Source organism: Maylandia zebra, linkage group LG18 (assembly GCF_041146795.1).
Source record: "Maylandia zebra isolate NMK-2024a linkage group LG18, Mzebra_GT3a, whole genome shotgun sequence".
NCBI classification, from domain to species: Eukaryota; Metazoa; Chordata; class Actinopteri; order Cichliformes; family Cichlidae; genus Maylandia; species Maylandia zebra.
In genome coordinates this window covers 31,828,395-31,848,088 of record NC_135184.1, presented here as the reverse complement: position 1 = coordinate 31,848,088, position 19,694 = coordinate 31,828,395, and the positions used below count along the sequence as shown (strand labels likewise).

General features: G+C 41.5%; 1 long non-coding RNA gene across 1 annotated transcript in view; it reads left to right on the top strand.

Annotated features, from left to right (window-relative positions):
• Positions 1-17,470, top strand: part of LOC143413657 (uncharacterized) — a 30,835-nt gene extending 13,365 nt beyond the window's left edge. The window contains exon 3 of the long non-coding RNA XR_013094275.1: positions 17,388-17,470. This is a non-coding gene — a long non-coding RNA (uncharacterized LOC143413657). The remainder of the gene's footprint in view (positions 1-17,387) is intronic.
• Positions 17,471-19,694: the final 2,224 nt, after the last annotated feature.

The window sequence follows — 19,694 nt, the reverse complement described above, 5'->3', positions numbered from 1 at the left end:
TCAGAGTACACCAAAATGACAGATAATGTTGTAAAAGGTTAAATCTAATAAAGTTCCTGTCTTTTTGTGTCTAGGAGTAATTGTAATTGGACAAACTCTTGAAAAATGGCCTAACCTCCCTGTCAGCACCCAATGTAGAGACCCAAAACATAACTCTACTGTAACTCATCTCTCTCTCTTAAACACACACACTGAAGCTGATGTAAGAGGATGTTTATCTCCCAGTGATGCTGATTACAGACATGCAAACCCTTACTTACTTCTTCTCTACAAATCTGAATGGAACTGAATGGTTCAGCTCCTCCAAAAAACAAACCAAAACTGCCCTGTTTGCATTTGCATGACATCTGACATTAAATTTGAAAATTTATAGTCGGACAGTCAGCGTGTGGTAACTCTAATAAAATCTTTGTAGCACAATTAGTTTGATCTTGCTTTTCTTTCCTTTCACTTTAAATATCCACTTTAAATGTTCTGCCAAAATTAGCTCAGGCTAATGAACATTTAGTAAAACTACAGTGTGTTCCATGCTAAGTCAAAGCCATGAATGGCTATCATTCTTAAACAGAAAACACTGTTTTTGCAAAAGAGTTACCCCCTGCACCTACTACAGCTTTCTTCAGGCTTTATTTATTTTATTTGCAGCAATATGCATTAATCTCATGTCAATGAAGCTTCCGTATGACTGTTCCCACCACTAACACATGACCCTACGCTGTGTTCACTGCATCATTCCATGTCTGGCACTGATCACCACCTGCACTCATGTATATATCTTTCTACGTAGCACTTTAATTCTTATTCTTATTTTTATTTTTTCATGTCTAGTTAAGCGTAATTTATGACAGTATGTTTGCACTGAAGCACTGCAGCAATTTCCTAATGTTGTAAACCTGCTCAACATTTGGCAATAAAACCCTTTCTGATTCTTATTCTGATTCTTCCAGTTGAGGACATGTGAGATGTTCTCAAACATTTATACTCATACATACTATGATTTACTGCAAAACTGCATCAACACTATGCAAGCAAATGTTTTATTTGTCTTAATGTCACTGTAAAATATTCTAATAACTACTGGCCTCTGTGCAGGAACAGAAGCCCAGTGCCCTGTCCCCCTCCCCTACACAGTGGCAAGTTTACTGTCATTAAGTCAGAGTTCGTGAGCAGTGGCAGTGTTTGTCAATGGGCTTGGTTTCCCTCTTTGGTCATAAACATCCCAGCATCATAAAAACACACAGTTATTTTTGGTTTAAGGCAGCTTTTGCTTTTAATTTGCACGTGACATGCTATGGCTTATCTCGCTGCTTGGAAGTTTTCTCAGTACGGGTGTGTCTCTGTACATCTTTGTGTGTTTGTGTGCAAGTTTATCTGAGATGATTTAGCTGAATGTCAGAGAGTTGCTGCTGAAAGATCGGTTGGGACTGCGTGCATCATGGCTGCTCACTGAACGTGTGGTTGAGAGAGGAGATCACCTTCCTCGCCAACTGCTAGGTTTCCATAGGTTATCTGACCCCTGGCAGGAAGTGTTGTGACAGGTATGGATGGAAGAACATGACTGGAAGACGGTGGTCCTTTCATTCTGTACACCGGAAACTCTACAAACGGTTACAATTAGGAAGGGCAGCACTTTGTGTGTGCGTGGATATATATGTGTGTGTGTGTACCTCTTTAGAAATCTTTGTGGGGACCAAAAACTGGAATTTTACTATACTTGTGGGGACCAAAGGTCACTTTGAGGACAAAAGTGCCTGTCCTCGTGAGTTTGAAGGCATTTTTGAAAGTCAAAATGTGGTTTTAGTGTCAGGGTTACAGTTAGGTTATGGTTTAGGCTAAGGGTTAGGGTTAATCCTTCATTTTTGATGGTTAGGATAAGCACATTATGTCAATTACATAACCTCACTAAGATATAAAAATGAGAATGTGTGTGTGTGTGTGTGTGTGTGTGTGTGTGTGTGTGTGTGTGTGTGTGTGTGTGACAGAGAGTGGCAACAGTTGCCTCAAGGCGCTTTATATTTTAAGATAAAGACCCTTCAATAATGCTTCCAGAACGCCAACAATCAGATGACCCCATATGAGCAAGCACTTGGAGATGGTGGAAAGGAAAGACTCCCTTTTAACAGAAGGAAACCTAAGGCAAAGCTGTCTGATTCCACAGACAGCCTGAAAGCTGAAGGCTCTGCCTCCCATTCAACTTTTAAATATTCTAGGAACAACAAGTAAGGCCGCAGTCTGAGAGTGAAGTGCTTTATTTGATCAATATGATAATATTAGGTCTTTAAGATAAGATGGGGCACAATTATTCCAGACCTAGTATGCATTGAGAAGGATTTTAAATTCAATTCTGGATTTAACAGAGAGCCTATAGAGAATGCAGCGATAGAACGGGAGAAATATGCTCTCATTTTGATGCGTTGAGAGGTTTTGAACATTTTAGTTTAGTTTAGGGTAATGGCTGACGTTGGTTTTTAAATTCTTTAAGTTTTAGTTGATTTAGTATCACAAGATTATTGTTGACTAAATCTAAAGTTAATTCAGTTTACTTAAATATGTAGTGTTTACAAAGCCTCTTATTTTCCTTGACATCAAATGCAAAATGTGTCCGTATGTCTACGCTTCTCTTCCCCACAAACATCGATGTTTTGTCATGTTTCCATGAAAAACAGTAAGCATGGGGGTAAGGTCGCTGACATACATTAACAGTATGAAATTAACAAGTGATGTGATAGTTTTGAAGCCACACAACAGCTACCTAACGTTCAGAGCACAAGGTTCTTGGTATGTTCACCAAATGCAAAGTTTTTGTGACACGTGATTATTATATGGCTTATTAGTATGACACAAATTTGTGCGTGTCAAACCTTTTCAACTTGGGTGAAAAATTTGCGTAGCTCTCCAGGTGGGGGTTAGAGAGAAGTGAGCAGAATAATAGGATTCATCATAAGTTAAAACAAATACACTACTACAACCTCCTTGTTCTGTTGGCTGCTGAGCTGCATATTCATGGGTTTCCAACATGACTGTATTCAAATCAGTAATGGGTGGTGAAACTTTGCTTGTCATTTAGTGTGAACATCACTATACAAGTTTCTCCAAATGTCTCAAGTCCACTTTTTTTTACTTTTGGACCAAATGTCTGAAATGTCTGCTCCACATATCAAGCCAGATTTTTTATTTTCCAGGTAATTCCACTAAAAATGCTCCAACCGGCACTGACGGGAGAATCACAGTCAATAAGTTTAGTGGACAGCAGGTTGCATTATTTCAGGAAAACCTGATAATTAAATCAGCCACACCACTAACTCTAGCACTGAGATCAATGATATAAAAACAATTCTCACACGTTAAGGTTGTTAGGAAGTTGTTTTTCCATATCTACTAGAATGTAAACATGCTTTCAAACATCCTGGTGGATAGGTTCACTTTTGGAACCAGACTTGAGTGAACACAAGAGGGCCAAACACCCAGATTTCATTTAGAAGTGAGGTACTAGGTCTAAAAACATGCAAGAGGAACCCCCAACTTGTTCAGTGTAAAATCAAAAAGACCATAAAGGAAATAATATGCAAAATGATAACAAAAAATATGATAGGATAAAGCAATTTAATAATACAGACTGCCAGCTAGAGCAGGGCGATATGACCAAAAATATTTATCACGATATACATTTGAAAATTTGCGATAACGATATAAGTGACGATATAATTGACACTAGACAAAATACTTTACAACTCCACAACTTTATTAGTGCAAAAAAACCCCCCATCAATGTATTTTCACTTAAACAAGCAGCTGTTTTTTATGTGCATTAAAGTTATATAAAAATTTAACAGTGCAAATGCAAATTCCTCGCTGACAGTTTAACCAAAAGGCATTTCCAGTGGAAACTGGCCGACATATCCTCAGCATAACCATGTATAATATCCACAAAACTTAAAAAGAGCTTATACACACACAATACGGCACTATTATGTTGAGGCACAGTTTGTATCACTCCGCGAGGCTGCCTACGATAGCTGTAATGCTCCGACAATCCATCAAGCGGTGCGGGTTCGTAGCTTAGCAAAGTCGTACTAAAACATTTGACAGATTTTTGAGCGCCGTGTACATAAAATCGTTTCGAGGTCAGTAAACACAACCAGAGTTCATACATAAGGCCCATTGGATTATAAGGGGCACTGTCGATTTTCAGAAAAATCAAAGGATTGATTTTAAGTGTGCCGTATTTTCCAAAAAACACGGTAATAACGACGGCCCGCTAGCATGCGCTACCAAAAATAGTGCTTTGTTGTGTAACTGACGGATGAAAGCTACACCAGTTCCACACCACTGAAGTTGCAGCATTTTTACAAACGATTCTGGTCCATCCGCTTCATTCAACGATCTGCTTTCGCCGCCATGCTTTTTCCGCTGTGTGCGTATGAAAACAAAGGCACTGCGCATGTGCGTTTTACCCATATTCTATCACAATATTTCATTTTTCTATCGTTGCCCAACATTATTACCGTGAACGGTATGATATGGCCCAGCCCTACTGCCAGCTAATGTAAGTGACAGCCAGCCGTATAGTCTATAAGCAAATAATGTTCGTCCATCTCTACATCATTACCTTCTCTTATTTTATTTCAGCTCCAAAAAATCTCCAGGACACTGGGACAAGTACAATAAACAGCACGATTCTGGGTACTGTATTGCTCTGACAAGGATAAGTTGGTAGCAGCCGGGGTAACCAGAGGAGTACCACATCTGGGCCTCATTATCTAGTGACAGATGAGTTGTATTCTGCCGGGCGACACAGCTTGGGGCTGGGTAGAGGTGTATTCTGACAGAGGGAAATGACATCATGCAGAGAAATGATGATGATTCCTGGGCCTCGGGGAGCCATTTCTGGTCTAGAGGCATTTCATTAAGTTTCATTTTATTGGGATTGTCATTAACTGATACAGTAAAGAGAGTCTCACTGCGGTCCTGAGCTAGGTCCTTGTTGTATTTCTTGTATTTCAGAGGATCAAATACACCCGTGTGCATAAATGTGTGAATGAATGAATGCCCCTCCTCTCGTTCATCATTTTGCTATTTTCTTCCTCCTTCATGTATTCCCTTTCAAAAATGGAAATGTATGAGATTGGAGGTTTAAATTACAGTATCTGTAAAAAGTTAAATTGTGTAAGGAGAACATTGTAGGAAATGCATTAGAACTTAGACATGGGTAAAGTAAAGTAACATTGACACAAGCATGATGAGCTGCTTTCTTGCATCACTTCACTTCAAAGACTAGCACAGTCTGATGGTATGGATACCGCAGCCGCCTGTGGAGGAGCTACAAGGCATCTGTTTCTCTAAAAGCCTGAGCTACTTGTCCTGTGTGTCTGTTTGTTTATTGGTCTGTTTGTTGTTAATTTTTTGGTTTTGCAATTTCCCACAAGGAAGAGCTGCAATGTACAAGAATATTCACATGAGTTTAGGACAAGTTCATCTTTTCTTTTTTCTTTTGCCTTTAAACTAATTCTCAAGACACTAAGGCAGACACTAAGGCAGAAAAATATTTTCTAATGATCCTTCAGTCCTTTATCAGGACAAATTTGGTAACAGAACACAATTAATCGATGCTCAAAAGGGACGTACACAGACAAATTAATCATTAAGGGGATTTAGGATTGGCCCGCCCCTCCCTGAACCTGGTTCTGCCGGAGATTTCTTCCTGTTAAAAGGAGTTTTTCCTTCCCACTGTCGCCAAAGTGCTGCTCATAGGGGGTCATATGATTGTTGGCTTTTTCTCTGTATATATTATTGTAGGGTCTACCTTACAATATAAAGCACCTTGAGGTGACTGTTGTTGTGATTTGGCGCTGTATAAATAAAATTGAATTGACAATTCTAACACTCATTTTTTATCACTTTAGTGATAAGAGGAAAAAAAGGTCCCAAAACATTTGGGTGGTAGTGTATGTGATCATGTTGTAAGGATCGCGAGTATATCTGACTGAGCCAACCACGATGCAGGTGTTTTTCTGTATACAGATTGCATGTGCAAGGGCTCTAAGTACATTCTAGGGAGTACTGGTCTGAATGTTGATAGCCCTGCAAACCCAAACAGAAGCGTGGAAAGATCGGCTCTCCAAAAACGGCATGTGCCTGAACATCAAGAAGACTGAGTACCTTGAATTGGGCCCCCAGACCAACAGTACCATCACTACGAAACTCGACCAGACGCCAGACTCCGAGTCAACGCAGCGTGGATGAAGTGGCGTCAGGTCAGTGGAGTCTTATGTGACAAGAGAATGCCAATCTATCTTAAGGCAAAAGTTTATAAGTCGATTGTGCGCCCAGTGGCACTCTACGGGTCAGAGTGCTGGCCAGCGACGACCAAGCACGAACAAGCCCTGCACACCATGGAGATGAAGATGCTGAGGTGGCCTCTGGGTCTCACACGACTAGACTGAGCAAGGAACGAAGATGTCAGGAAACGATGGGGAGTGACACCGATCACAGACAAGATGCGGGAGGCGAGGCTCCGATGGTACGGCCATGTTGCCCGTAGTGATAAGAACTCCATCGCAAAGACAGCCCAGCAATTAGATCTGGGTGGCAACAGGCCATGAGGAAGACCAAAAAAGTGCTGGATGGACCGAATCAAAGATGATATGAAGGCTGCGAATGTTACACCAGAAGATGCCCTGGATAGGAAGAAGTGGAGGAAGGCATGCAAAACAGCGGACCCTGCATCGCGGGATATGAACTGCTAGGGAGGAAGAAGACTGGCCTGAATATTGATGTGGTTGTAAGGTTTGTGTTGCATCTTGTTCTCAATTGTGAGACCGAAAATATTTTAAAGACTAATGTAACAATGGAAGAATTTCTTATTCTCATCAAGTCTTTCTATAGTTTTGTTTGTTATTAAAATTAACAAGATAAAAATTTTATAAATCTCTGTGGCAACCTGTCCAGGGGGTACCCCGCCTTTCAGCCTATGTCAGCTGGGATAGGCTCTAGCCCCCCACACTCTGCAAATGAGAACTGGATAAGTGGAAGAGGATGGATGCATACAATTCATTATGCTGCTGTATTCCAGTTCAGTACACTATCTTTAGCTGAAAGGGAGTGATGTTGTGCTGAACACTGTACAGAGATGTTGATAAAATTGATAATTACCAGTCTAAAGTTCTCAGGTGGCAAAAAGGAGATGAAAACAATGCAACGGACTGAATTAAGAGGTTAACTTTGTCTCCTGCTGTGTTACAAGCGTGAGTCTGCATGTGTTCTCTTGGCTTCAGTTTAGCTGAGATGTTTTGCTTACCCGTCATTCACATCAAGCTCACTGAACCTCTGTTTCAGCCTGTGGAGTTTTCAAAGCTCCCCATTCTGCTCCAAAGGAAACAGTGTGCTCTCCTCAGAGGCTAGCTAACGTGCTAGTGCTCTACTGAGATTAGTGCAGTCAGTCGTCGCCTCTGATTTTCAGTGGCTGTATTGCAGTGGAAACGAACAACAGTCTCTTTGATGTCGGCACTCACATATTGAAATGGAGAATGCTGTAATGCATCTGGGGAGGTTAAAAAGACCTGAATTCTTTGTTTTTATAGTATCCCTCTGTAACGACACACCGACAACCTGTGAAAATGGGCAGTGTGTAAAATGTTAAAAAAAAAAACAATGCAATGACTTGCAAATTTCATAAAACCATATTTTATATACAATACTACATAGAAGTGTTTAAACTGAAACATGTTATTACAAATTTTGAATTTGATGGCAGCAACATATCTCAAAAGTTGGGACAGGGACAACAAAAGGCCAGAAGGATAAGTGGTACTATAGGCTGAAAATAATGTGTAATATTTTATCATCAGCGCTGAAAGGTAAATACATACTGCCATCCGCACAATGGGCCAGATTTCCTAAACAGGGCAAAATGGCAAGTGAGAGCAATCCCCAAATAGCGCTAACAGGAGTGATTCACAAAAGTTGTGTTGTCTTACTTGCAATTTTGTGACTGTGCTGTCTTTTTAAACTTATTTTGACTGCTGTATAGATAACAGGATGCTACATAGTGGTAAACATGGTTCTGGCCAAAAGCAAAAACGAATAGCAGAAACAAAGTAACGTTAGCTTGTTATTCAAAATGTACTTAAGAAGAATTTTCACATACTCGTTGATTCGCTTTACTTTAGAGCACTACCTTCATCACTGCATTTTCTGCAGCAGCAAATAGTTACTGTGCTTTTTAAAGTTTCTTTTGGCTGCTCCCTTATTCACTGTGTTGGGATCACTGTGGTGGCTAACTCAGCAAATTTATTTGGCAGATTTTGACACTTCCTAATGGGGTTAGGGTTAGAGATTTGTATCTCCTTCTGGAAGCAAACCAGGGATTTTATGCTTGTTGAGTTTAAACCACTACACTATGAGTACTACCTGCTTCGTCAGATTTTAAATAACCCTATAAAATTCTTGTTATTCCTGAAGATTAAACCAGCAGGTATGAATATTTTGGGGTGTTGCTCAATGACAAACATCACATCTGTGGTTGGTTTTCCACTGTCATTTGTCAGATGTCTGCAATGTAAACAGCACGTTTCAATGCCTTTCTCTGAAGTCAGAAGAAGAAAAATTATCCAATATTTAATTAAAAAGCACAGATCAGAATAAAGAACAAATGGAAGAAAATATAAAATTTCTAGCTGAACTGTCTCCTCCTGATCCCCCAGATTTATTTATGCATTTGGTTAAAAGGTTAAGAACTGAAAGAAGTTCTGCATTACTACACTACTGCATTAGTAAAGTTTTACCAGGCTTTGTGTGTGTAAAAAAAAAAAAAAAAGTATTTTTGCCCCAAAGTCTTTTTATATGATAGAGCTGCATTTTTATTTTTATTTTATTTTATTTTATTTTATTTTTTGCCACTTTAGACACAGCAGTCTACATCTTTATGAAGTGTAAGGTTAAACTGAAGCATGTCCATCATCATATTTTTGATGGATTATATATAGGCATTAAATAAATGTTTTGTATTAAAAAACACATAAAAAATATGTAAAAAGTTTCAGACAACAGACAACTGTAAAAAGTTGTCTGTTGTTTTTAGGAATGAAGACTGGAGTGTCACCCAGCAGTTGTGAGGCAGGGTACACAGTGTGTCAGTCTGTGACACGCAGAGACAGACAACCATTTAGAATCACCTGTTAACCTCAGATGCATGTCACTGGACTGTAATACAATGAGTTTTGTACTGCACAAGATAAGCTACCAGTTGTGCTTTTTCTAAAATAACCTCACAGCTCACTCTGGCCATCAACCATCTGTTTTGTGAAGCTGGAGTTTCAGTGTTCGGCTCTTACTGTGATGTTAGATTTCCAGTAAAAGATTTACTAAAATGTTTGCTGTGTTTGTGAGCCTTTTGGGTGCAAACTGCTTCTTATATTTGACAAAGGGTTTGTTTGTTTGTTTAGTAATTCCAACAGTCTATATTATTTATTAAGGTGTTTAAAGGTCCTTCATGGTTAATAGTTTTTTTTCTCCTTCCTGCTCCACTGCGTTTTGTATCCTTGTCTTCTCCTGTGGTCTGTCTTCCCCCTTCCTTTCTTTTACTATTTCTGTGCCACTGTGTCTCTGTCTGCTGTTCCCTGCTTTTTACCTGATGATGGTAGCCTGCACTACCATCATCACCTGCATATGCTGAACATTTCTGCATGCAGCACCGTGAACATGCATGGTGTGTGGCGACAGCAAGATATGCACCGCATTTACTGATAAGTTCAAGGACTAAATGGCAAACTAGTGCAAACATCTGGATGCATTTTATTGAGCTAAAGGGTTCATATAGGTCCTTAACGTTTAAACACCACACTTTATCCATTATTTTTCAGATTTTTATTACAGGTCCTGACCAGTATAACAGTACATTTATTCACATTGCTATTGCACAGTGACTATTATTTTCTACTTGTACACCTCTGAATAAAAAAGATTTTCATGCGTGGTTAGCATATTAATAATATTGAAATCTCATTTGCATATCTTACTATAATAATAATAATATTAATGATAATAATTCATATGATTAATATTATTACAGTACATATTAACACTGTACTACTCCTGTCACCGTTTTGTTCCACAGTTTACCCACTTTAAAAGTTATTGCTGTTACCTTGACCTAAAACCAGAATCTTGCTGTATTTGTTGAGTTTACAGTGTACCTGTGGTCACAGGGTGTCCTTTTCAAGCCAATATTAGACAAAACAGTCTTTACTTCAAGTAAAACGCAAAGCAGCACAAGTTTTCTCAGCTCTCTTTCCAAGTCTGTCTTGAGGCCTCACTCTGATGCTGAGAGCTGAAACCTCAGCTTCAAAGCTCTGTCTGTCAGCTGATTGGCTGACACAGCGAACAAACAAACTCCAAACTCACTGAAAGCCTATTGCTGGTGCTGACAGAACATTTTCATCCCATTTCTGTATCCCTCCACTGGCACACACAGATATGTTGCTGTGAAGTAAAACACCCTGCTGTGTGTGCGTATGTTGGACAGAATGTTGGATTCCTATCAAGCTATGTTGGAGGATCTAAAACAGGCACTTCTTATTATCACTCACACTTTATTTAATACATCTGCAAAGGCTCCAATGCAAAACGAAATGGTATATACATATATATATAAAAAAAAAAAAAACACCCAGCACGCCCCTGCGGGCGGTTTATCCTTCAAGCTCGGGTCCTCTACCAGAGGCCTGGGAGCTTGAGGGTCCTGCGCAGTATCTTAGCTGTTCCCAGGACTGCGCTCTTCTGGACAGAGATCTCCGATGTTGTTCCCGGGATCTGCTGGAGCCACTCGCCTAGCTTGGGAGTCACCGCACCTAGTGCTCCGATTACCACGGGGACCACCGTTACCTTCACCCTCCACATCCTCTCGAGCTCTTCTCTGAGCCCCTGGTATTTCTCCAGCTTCTCGTGTTCCTTCTTCCTGATATTGCTGTCATTCGGAACCGCTACATCGATCACTACGGCCGTCTTCTTCTGTTTGTCTACCACCACTATGTCCGGTTGGTTAGCCACCACCATTTTGTCCGTCTGTATCTGGAAGTCCCACAGGATCTTAGCTCGGTCATTCTCCACCACCCTTGGGGGCATCTCCCATTTTGACCTTGGGACTTCCAGGTTATACTCGGCACAGATGTTCCTGTACACTATGCCGGCCACTTGGTTATGGTGTTCCATGTATGCCTTGCCTGCTAGCATCTTGCACCCTGCTGTTATGTGCTGGATTGTCTCTGGGGCATCTTTACACAGCCTGCACCTGGGGTCTTGCCTGGTGTGATAGACCCCAGCCTCTATGGATCTTGTACTCAGAGCTTGTTCTTGTGCTGCCATGATTAGTGCCTCTGTGCTGTCTTTCAGTCCAGCTTCGTCCAGCCACTGGTAGGATTTCTGGATATCAGCCACCTCCTCTATCTGCCGGTGGTACATACCGTGCAGGGGCCTGTCCTTCCATGATGGTTCCTCGTTTCCCTCCTCTTTCTTGGGTTTCTGCTGCCTGAGGTATTCACTGAGCACTCGGTCAGTTGGGGCCATCTTCCCAATGTATTCTTGGATGTTCGTTGTCTCATCCTGGACTGTGGTGCTGACACTCACCAGTCCCCGGCCCCCTTCCTTCCGCTTAGCGTACAGCCTCAGGGTGCTGGACTTGGGGTGAAACCCTCCATGCATGGCAAGGAGCTTTCTTGTCTTTATGTCAGTGGCTTCTATCTCCTCCTTTGGCCAGCCTATTACCCCAGGAGGGTACCTGATCACGGGTAGGGCGTAGGTGTTGATGGCCCGGATCTTGTTCTTACCATTCAGCTGACTCCTCAGGACTTGCCTGACCCTCTGCAGGTACTTGGTGGTTGCAGCTTTTTTAGCGGCCTCTTCATGGTTCCCATTCGCCTGCTGGATCCCCAAGTACTTGTAACTGTCCTCTACGTCTGCAATGTTGCCTTCTGGTAGTTCATTCCCCTCAGTTCTGACTACCTTCCCTCTCTTTGTTACCATCCGACTACACTTCTCCAGTCCGAACGACATTCCAATGTCATTGCTGTATAGCCTGGTAGTGTGGATCAGTGAATCGATGTCTCGTTCACTCTTGGCATACAGCTTGATGTCATCCATGTACAGGAGGTGGCTGACAACTGCTCCGTTCCGTAGTCGGTATCCGTAGCCAGTATCCGTAGCCAGTCTTGTTAATGATCTCACTGAGGGGGTTCAGGCCTATGCAGAACAGCAGTGGGGACAGAGCATCTCCTTGGTAGATCCCGCACTTGATGGTGACTTGTGCTATGGGCTTGGAGTTGGCCTCTAGTGTTGTACGCCACATCCCCATTGAGTTTCTGATGTGTATATATATATATATATATATATATATATATATATATATATATATATATATATATATATATATATATATATATATATATATATATAGGCGAGTGGCTCCAGCAGATCCCGGGAACAACATCGGAAATCTCTGTCCAGAAGAGCGCAGTCCTGGGAACAGCTAAGATACTGCGCAGGACCCTCAAGCTCCCAGGCCTCTGGTAGAGGACCCGAGCTTGAAGGATAAACCGCCCGCATGGGCGTGCTGGGTGTTTATATATATATATACATATATATACACACACACACAGTATATACTGGGTGGGCCAGTATGGGCCATTTATATGGATACACCGTAATAAAATGGGAATGGTTGGTGATAAGTCCTGTTTGTGGCACATTAGTATATGTGAGGGAACAAAATCCTCAAGATGGGTGGTGACCATGGTGGCCATTTAGAAGTCGGCCATCTTGGATACAACTTTTGTTTTTTCAATAGGAAGAGGGCCATGTGACACATCAAACTTATTGGTAATGTCACAAGAAAAACAATGGTGTGCCTGGTTTCAACGTAACTTTATTCTTTCATGAGTTATTTACAAGTTTCTGACCACTTATAAAATGTGTTCAATGTGCTGCCCATTGTGTTGGATTGTCAATGCAACCCTCTTCCCCCACTCTTCACACACTGATAGCAACACCGCAGGAGAAATGCCAGCACAGGCATCCAGTATCCGTAGTTTCAGGTGCTGCACATCTCGTATCTTCACACCATAGACAATTGCCTTCAGATGACCCCAAAGTTAAAATTCTTAGGGGTCAGATCGGGAGACCTTGGGGGCCATTCAACTGGCCCATGACGACAAATCCACTTTCCAGGAAACTGTTCATCTAGGAATGCTTGGACCTGGCACCCATAATGTGGTGGTGCACCATCTTGCTGGAAAAACTCAGGGAACGTGCCGGTTTCAGTGCATAAAGAGGGAAACACATCATCATGTAGCAATTTCAAATATCCAGTGGCCTTGAGGTTTCCATTGATGACGAATGGACCCACTATCGTTGTACCCCATATACCACACCAAACCATCACTTTTGTTGTTCCAACAGTCTTGGAGGGATCCATCCAATGTGGGTTAGTGTCAGACCAATAGCGGTGGTTTTGTTTGTTAACTTTACCATTCACATAAACGTTTGCCTCATCACTGAACAAAATCTTCTGCATGAACTGAGGGTCCTGTTCTAATTTTTATTTTGCCAATTCTGCAAATTCTGTGCGCCGATCTGGGTCATCCTCATTGAGATGCTGCAGTAGCTGGAGTTTGTAAGGATGCCATTTGTGAGTAGCTAATATCCACCGAAGGGATGTTCGACTAATGCCACTCTCCAGTGACATGCAGCGAGTGCTGCGCTGTGGGCTCTTGCTGAATGAAGCTAGGACAGCCACTGATGTTTCTTTATTAGTGACAGTTTTCTTGCGTCCACATTTTGGCAAATCCAACAGTGAACCAGTTTCACGAAACTTAGCAAGCAGTTTGCTAACTGTAGCATGGGAGATGGGTGGTCTCGTAGGGTGTCTTGCATTGAAATCTGCTGCAGTGACCCGGTTACTGCGTTCACCAGATATCAACACAATTTCAATCCACACCTCACGTGTTAACCTCTTCGACATGTCAATGGCTGTGAACAAAGAGAAACTTGTAAATAACTCATGAAAGAATAAAGTTACGTTGAAACAAAGCACACCATTGTTTTTCTTGTGACATTACCAATAAGTTTGTGTCACATGGCCCTCTTCCTATTGAAAAAACAAAAGTTGTATCCAAGATGGCCGACTTCTAAATGGTCACCATGGTCACCACCCATCTTGAGGAGTTTGCCCCCTCACATATAATAATGTGCCACAAACAGGACTTTAATATCACCAACCATTCCCATGTTATTACGGTGTATCCATATAAATGGCCCACCCTGTGGCGGAAAATTAACACTGCACATGACTCTGAACACACCATCCCCACTGTCAAATATGGTGGTGGCAGCATCATGCTCTGGGGGTGCTTCTCTTCAGCAGGGACAGGGAAGCTGGTCAGAGTTGATGGGAAGATGGATGGAGCCAAATACAGGGCAATCTTGGAAGAAAACCTCTTGGAGTCTGCAAAAGACTTGAGACTTGGGCGGAGGTTCACCTTCCAGCAGGACAACGACCCTAAACATAAAGCCAGGGCAACAATGGAACGGTTTAAAACAAAACATATCCATGTGTTAGAATGGCCCAGTCAAAGACAGATCTAAATCCAATCGAGAATCTGTGTCAAGATCTGAAAACTGCTGTTCACAAACGCTGTCCATCTAATCTGACTAAGCTGGAGCTGTTTAGCAAAGAAGAATGACCAAAGATTTCAGTCTCTAGCTGTGCAAAGCTGGTAGAGACAGACCCTAAAAGACTGGCAGCTGGAATTGCAGCAAAAGGTGCTTCTACAAAGTATTGACTCAGGGGGCTGAATAATTACGCACACCCCACTTTGTAGTTATTTATTTGTAAAAAATGTTTGGAATCATGTATGATTTTCGTTCCACTTCTCACGTTTGCACCACTTTGTTTTGGTCCTTCATGTGGAATTCCAATAAAATTCCAACACTGTCCACACCTTCTGTTTGTGAGGGCCAGCCACGAGGAGAAAGTTTGTGAAATGAAATAATCATACAGGAATAGGAGCTAAAGAGAATGAACTGAACACCTGCACCAAAGCACAGTATAAGAAAAAAGAAGGCATCACGCACAACTACTGTAGTAGAGTCCGAGAATAAAAAATATAGAGATGAAAATTGGTGTAATAAGTTCATTTTAAGTGTTTTATTTTTTTGATATTTGTGGCCACTCTGGGGGCCACTCCAGTGTTGCAGATCAGATGGTTCTGCAGTGTGACAGAATAAAGGAAAAGAACACTGTGCAGGGTGTTTTGCTGTCAGGTCTCAGTGACCTCTGTGATGAAGCATTCCTATCTTTATGGAACTGTTCTCTCCTGGGATGATAGTCGCCCCCATCGGTAGAGCACTCGGGCTCACCGAATGTCTGATTTTTGGAACATTGTCTTGGACAGTGATCTCCCATGTTTTCAAATTTATAGTGAGACCAGATCATGCAGAAATAATTGTTTATTTATCCTTACAACCCAATTGTACTTCAGTCGTAAAGATGATGAAAGAAACCCCCAAAATCAGTTACATCCATCACTATTATCAACAATGAGAAAAATCAGTAAGAATCAAAGAGAAAGAACACAGACGCACCTTACTAAGACACTAGCAGGGTATCAGTCACAAAAGATCATTGAGACAATGTTTTTCGTTTGTCTTTTGTTGGTTATATTTTAAATAAATTCTCTTTTCTTACAGTGAACCTGCTTGACTTTTATACTTACTATGAAACATACACCTACAAAATCCTAAAGTCAAAAGTCAAATCTTTAAATTATTATTTTCTTTTTAATTCTTCTAAAGAAATATTCAGATAATGACACATTTGTTTACTTCCAGCTGTTTTTTAAGGGTGTAATATTCTGACGTTTTTCATCAGACCTGGATGCTGATCAAAGCAGCGTCTGTCAGTCTGCTGACTAACGCTGCTAAAAACCATAACCTCTGAGTCACTTCTGTTTTAGAAAACTTTCATCGCTTTATCTGCCGGGGCACGCACCGCAAGCCACCGCTGTTTATCGAATCATATCATAATCACAACAAACCGCTTTGGAACTAAAAGTGGACTTCAAAGCTGTAGGAAAATATTTTTGGCTGCCTTTATCCTTTCTTTATTTCTTTCTTCATTAAACCATCTGGACCTTCTTCCTCTTTTTTCTTGATCTGTCCTTCCAGTTTCCTTCCTCCTCCTCTCTTATATTCTACCTCTGTCTCATACATTTCCCTCCTTAAGCCCACATTCACCATTTCTCCCTTATTTCCCTCTCAGCCATCCTCTTTCTATCTATCCTTCCATCTCTCCATCCTGCTCTCTCTGACATGTCTTTGTGTTTCCTGTCCTTTGTGAAACCCTCCTCTCTGTCACATCTTGTTTTCCTCGTTCTATCCTGTTTTAATCCAGTCCCCCCCCCCCCTCTTAGGACAGAGTCACGCTATTGGAGGAAACGGGTGAATAGTAAGCGCTGAGTGACAGGTTATTCTGGTCCGACTGTGGAGGTAAACATCTCGAGGTAATGGAGGTAAACGTCCGGTCAGTTGGCTGGGTGGTATACAAACAATAGGCCAGTAGGTTCTGGTTGGGCAGTGACACAGTCCGGATTGTCTGGTGGGCCAGAAAACTCACACAAACTAAATGAATCTAGTCTACTCTTCCACAACTAACTGCAAAATTCTTATTTTCATATCATAGCAAAACACTTCAGTGAATCACCTTGTCCAAACTGGCAATGTAATTTTTCATTTAATTTTTATTAATAGTTTCTCAATGTTCAAAAATGTGGAAAGGTCAGACTAAGGACCCGGTAATAAGGTTTACTTATAGACTTTGATATTCAGGTAGTCAGATAGTCAGGAAGGGCATCCATGTAAACCTGATTACCTATAACAAACTTAAACAAGACAACAAAAAACCCCAAAAAAACCAAAATCATTTCCTGTACAATTAATACTTCAGTGCTGTTTTGTGGTGGTCGTTTAATTTCACTAACTGTAACTTTTTGTAAAAAGGATTTTATCCAAGCCACCAAAGTGGTTAAAATAAAACTAGGTATTATAGATGAATGCTAATATAAGGGAGTTCATGTACAACAAGATAGTTTCTTACATGCACAACTAAATTATATATTTAAAAAAATCTTCAGGTTACGTATGTGGCAGTCTGCTGTTCTTTCACAGGATGCTGGATCAAAGAACATAGCAGGTAGGGGTTGCTGTTGTTTCTGTAGTTTGACCTCACAGTAGCAGCTGGGATCAGCCCCTAATCTATTTATTATTATTAGTATTATTAAATAAGAGACAGTTACCTGCTTACCTCATCTTTTTGGTTTTTGTTGTTATTTTTTCCCCAGATTTCCGTTGCATTTGTTGACCTGCCATCCTGTTCTGGTGATGATAAAGTCAATCTGCAGGCTCAGAAGTCAAACTGCTACATTTGAAAGGTAAATAGGGGTCACGTGTGTAATTTTATGTGTGTGTGTGGTACGGCTGTCTGTGCAATAAGCATTCTGTGTGTACACGCACACTCTAGCAACCACACAAAAACATACTTTTCATGTGGGACGTCTCCATGTTATGGCTGGGTGCTCTCAGAGATGGAGAGTTAGTGGAGATGCTGAAGATAAAGAGAAGCAGACAAAATGTACTAGCAGTGCTTACAGCAAAGCCACGGCAAGAGGTTTCATCTGTTCTTCTGGGCTAGATATTCTCAGTTCAGATAAATGGTAACATTTATTTAAACAGTCACACATTTTTGCTTTCTTGTCAAACTATCCATTGTTTTTCAACAAGGCCACGAGAGTGAAATGTAAAACTGTGACCTCAATCCCTCAGACCACCCTGATTAATGATGCTGTTGCTTCACGACAGCAGTAGCATCGCGATCAAGTCGTAGTGGATCAAGTCACAGTCATATGTTTCATATTGATACTGTTGTTCGGTTAGTTAGTTGTTCCGACAATTAAAAGCTACAAAGTAGCCTTTCATTTTGCCTGAATCCTTGAATCTCTTGAATTTTCTTACCACATGAATTTTATCTTCCCCTGTTTCTTCCTCACTGCTAGCTTGTGCTAGCAGCAACAGCCTCCTGTGACTGAGAGGCCTGGTTACTAGTTGTTACTAGTTGTTGCTGGTACTACTGCTCACAGTGCAGCAGTTAACATGTTGGTTAATTTGACACATTCTGCTGCATCTATTTTCAGATTTTCAGCTCCACCTTTTCACCACTTGATCTACACTAAATTTATTCTACAAGCTCCGTGAGCGCACAGTGAAGGTAGTGGAGGGGTTGGTCTGATTGGGCAATCCAGTGTCAGTAATGAAAATAAGTGAATGGGCTGCTGTCAGTGCTTGTACAGCCAGTGTGCAGCAGTCCTTGAGGCTGGCAGATGCTGTCAGAATGACGTTTGGGGTTTAAATTGTAAGAAGTAAAGTTGAAAATTACAGAAATCTATCATTTAATTACTTTGGTGTATTGTGAATGGCCATGGTGAGAAAATGTGTAAAATATGTGAAAATACAGTTCCCTTCACATTTACCAATGTCATGCAGTGGGCCAGATTGGAGTCTTTGCCAGGCCAAATCTGGCCTCCAGACCTTATGTTTGATACCCCTGTCCTAAACACACTTCATGTTATTTATATTATTAGTGGATGAACAATGCTTTGCTTGATGAATTCTGTTTCACAATGATAATAAGAGTCGACTTCAAGGGGTCAAAGAGCAATTATCCCTGTGGTGTCCCTTTATGTTGCACTCTTAAACACATATAACTCAGTCTTTCTTTAGACAACTGTCTCATCATATGACCAACTTCTGATCTAAAGAGCAGAGTGGGAGTCATGACAAAATGGCTGTGCATTAGTGCACATGCCACATGCTAAAAGAGATACAGCGGTTCTGGAGATACAGAGGTCCCTGCATTTGCCAATGCCAAGCCTCCTACTGTACATTTTACTGTTATATTCTTCTTTTTCTTCTTTCCTAGCGGTTCATGTCCTGCTGGATGCAGGGTCTGCTATTTTGCACACATTCCTCCACTTCTTCCTATCCAGAGCATCTTCCGGTATGACGTTCGCAGCCTTCATATCGTCTTTGATTTGGTCCATCCAGCGCTTTTTTGGTCTTCCTCGTGGCCTGTTGCTGCCTCCGGTCTAATCGTTGGCCTGTTTTTGCAACGGCGTTATCATCAGTGGCTCGCCCTTGATGGTGATAGTGCCGTCAGTCTGGGGGCCGGATTCGAGGTACTCAGTCTTCTTGATGTTCAGGTGCATGCCGTTTTCGGAGAGCCGATCTTTCCACACTTGTGTTCGAATTTGCAGGGCTGGGTGGTCTTCTGTTTCCGATAGGCTCACGTCATCTGCATACAGGAGGCTCCATGGGTGTGGTGATTGCAAGTCGGCCATCGCAGTGTCCATACAGAAGATGAGCAATAGGGGTGAGAGGGCCGAGGCCTGGTGGATGCTGACGGTGATCGGGAAGGCTGGCGATCATGGGACCACGCTTGTAACGTTGCAATAGAGCAGTTGAGTCCGTTTCACATAAGCTTGTGGGGCACCATGGGTTTGTAGCGATCACCAAATCAGCTCGTGAGGGACCAGATCGAATGCCTTTTCCAGGTCCAGGAAGACCAGAACATTTTACTGTTACATTAAACACAG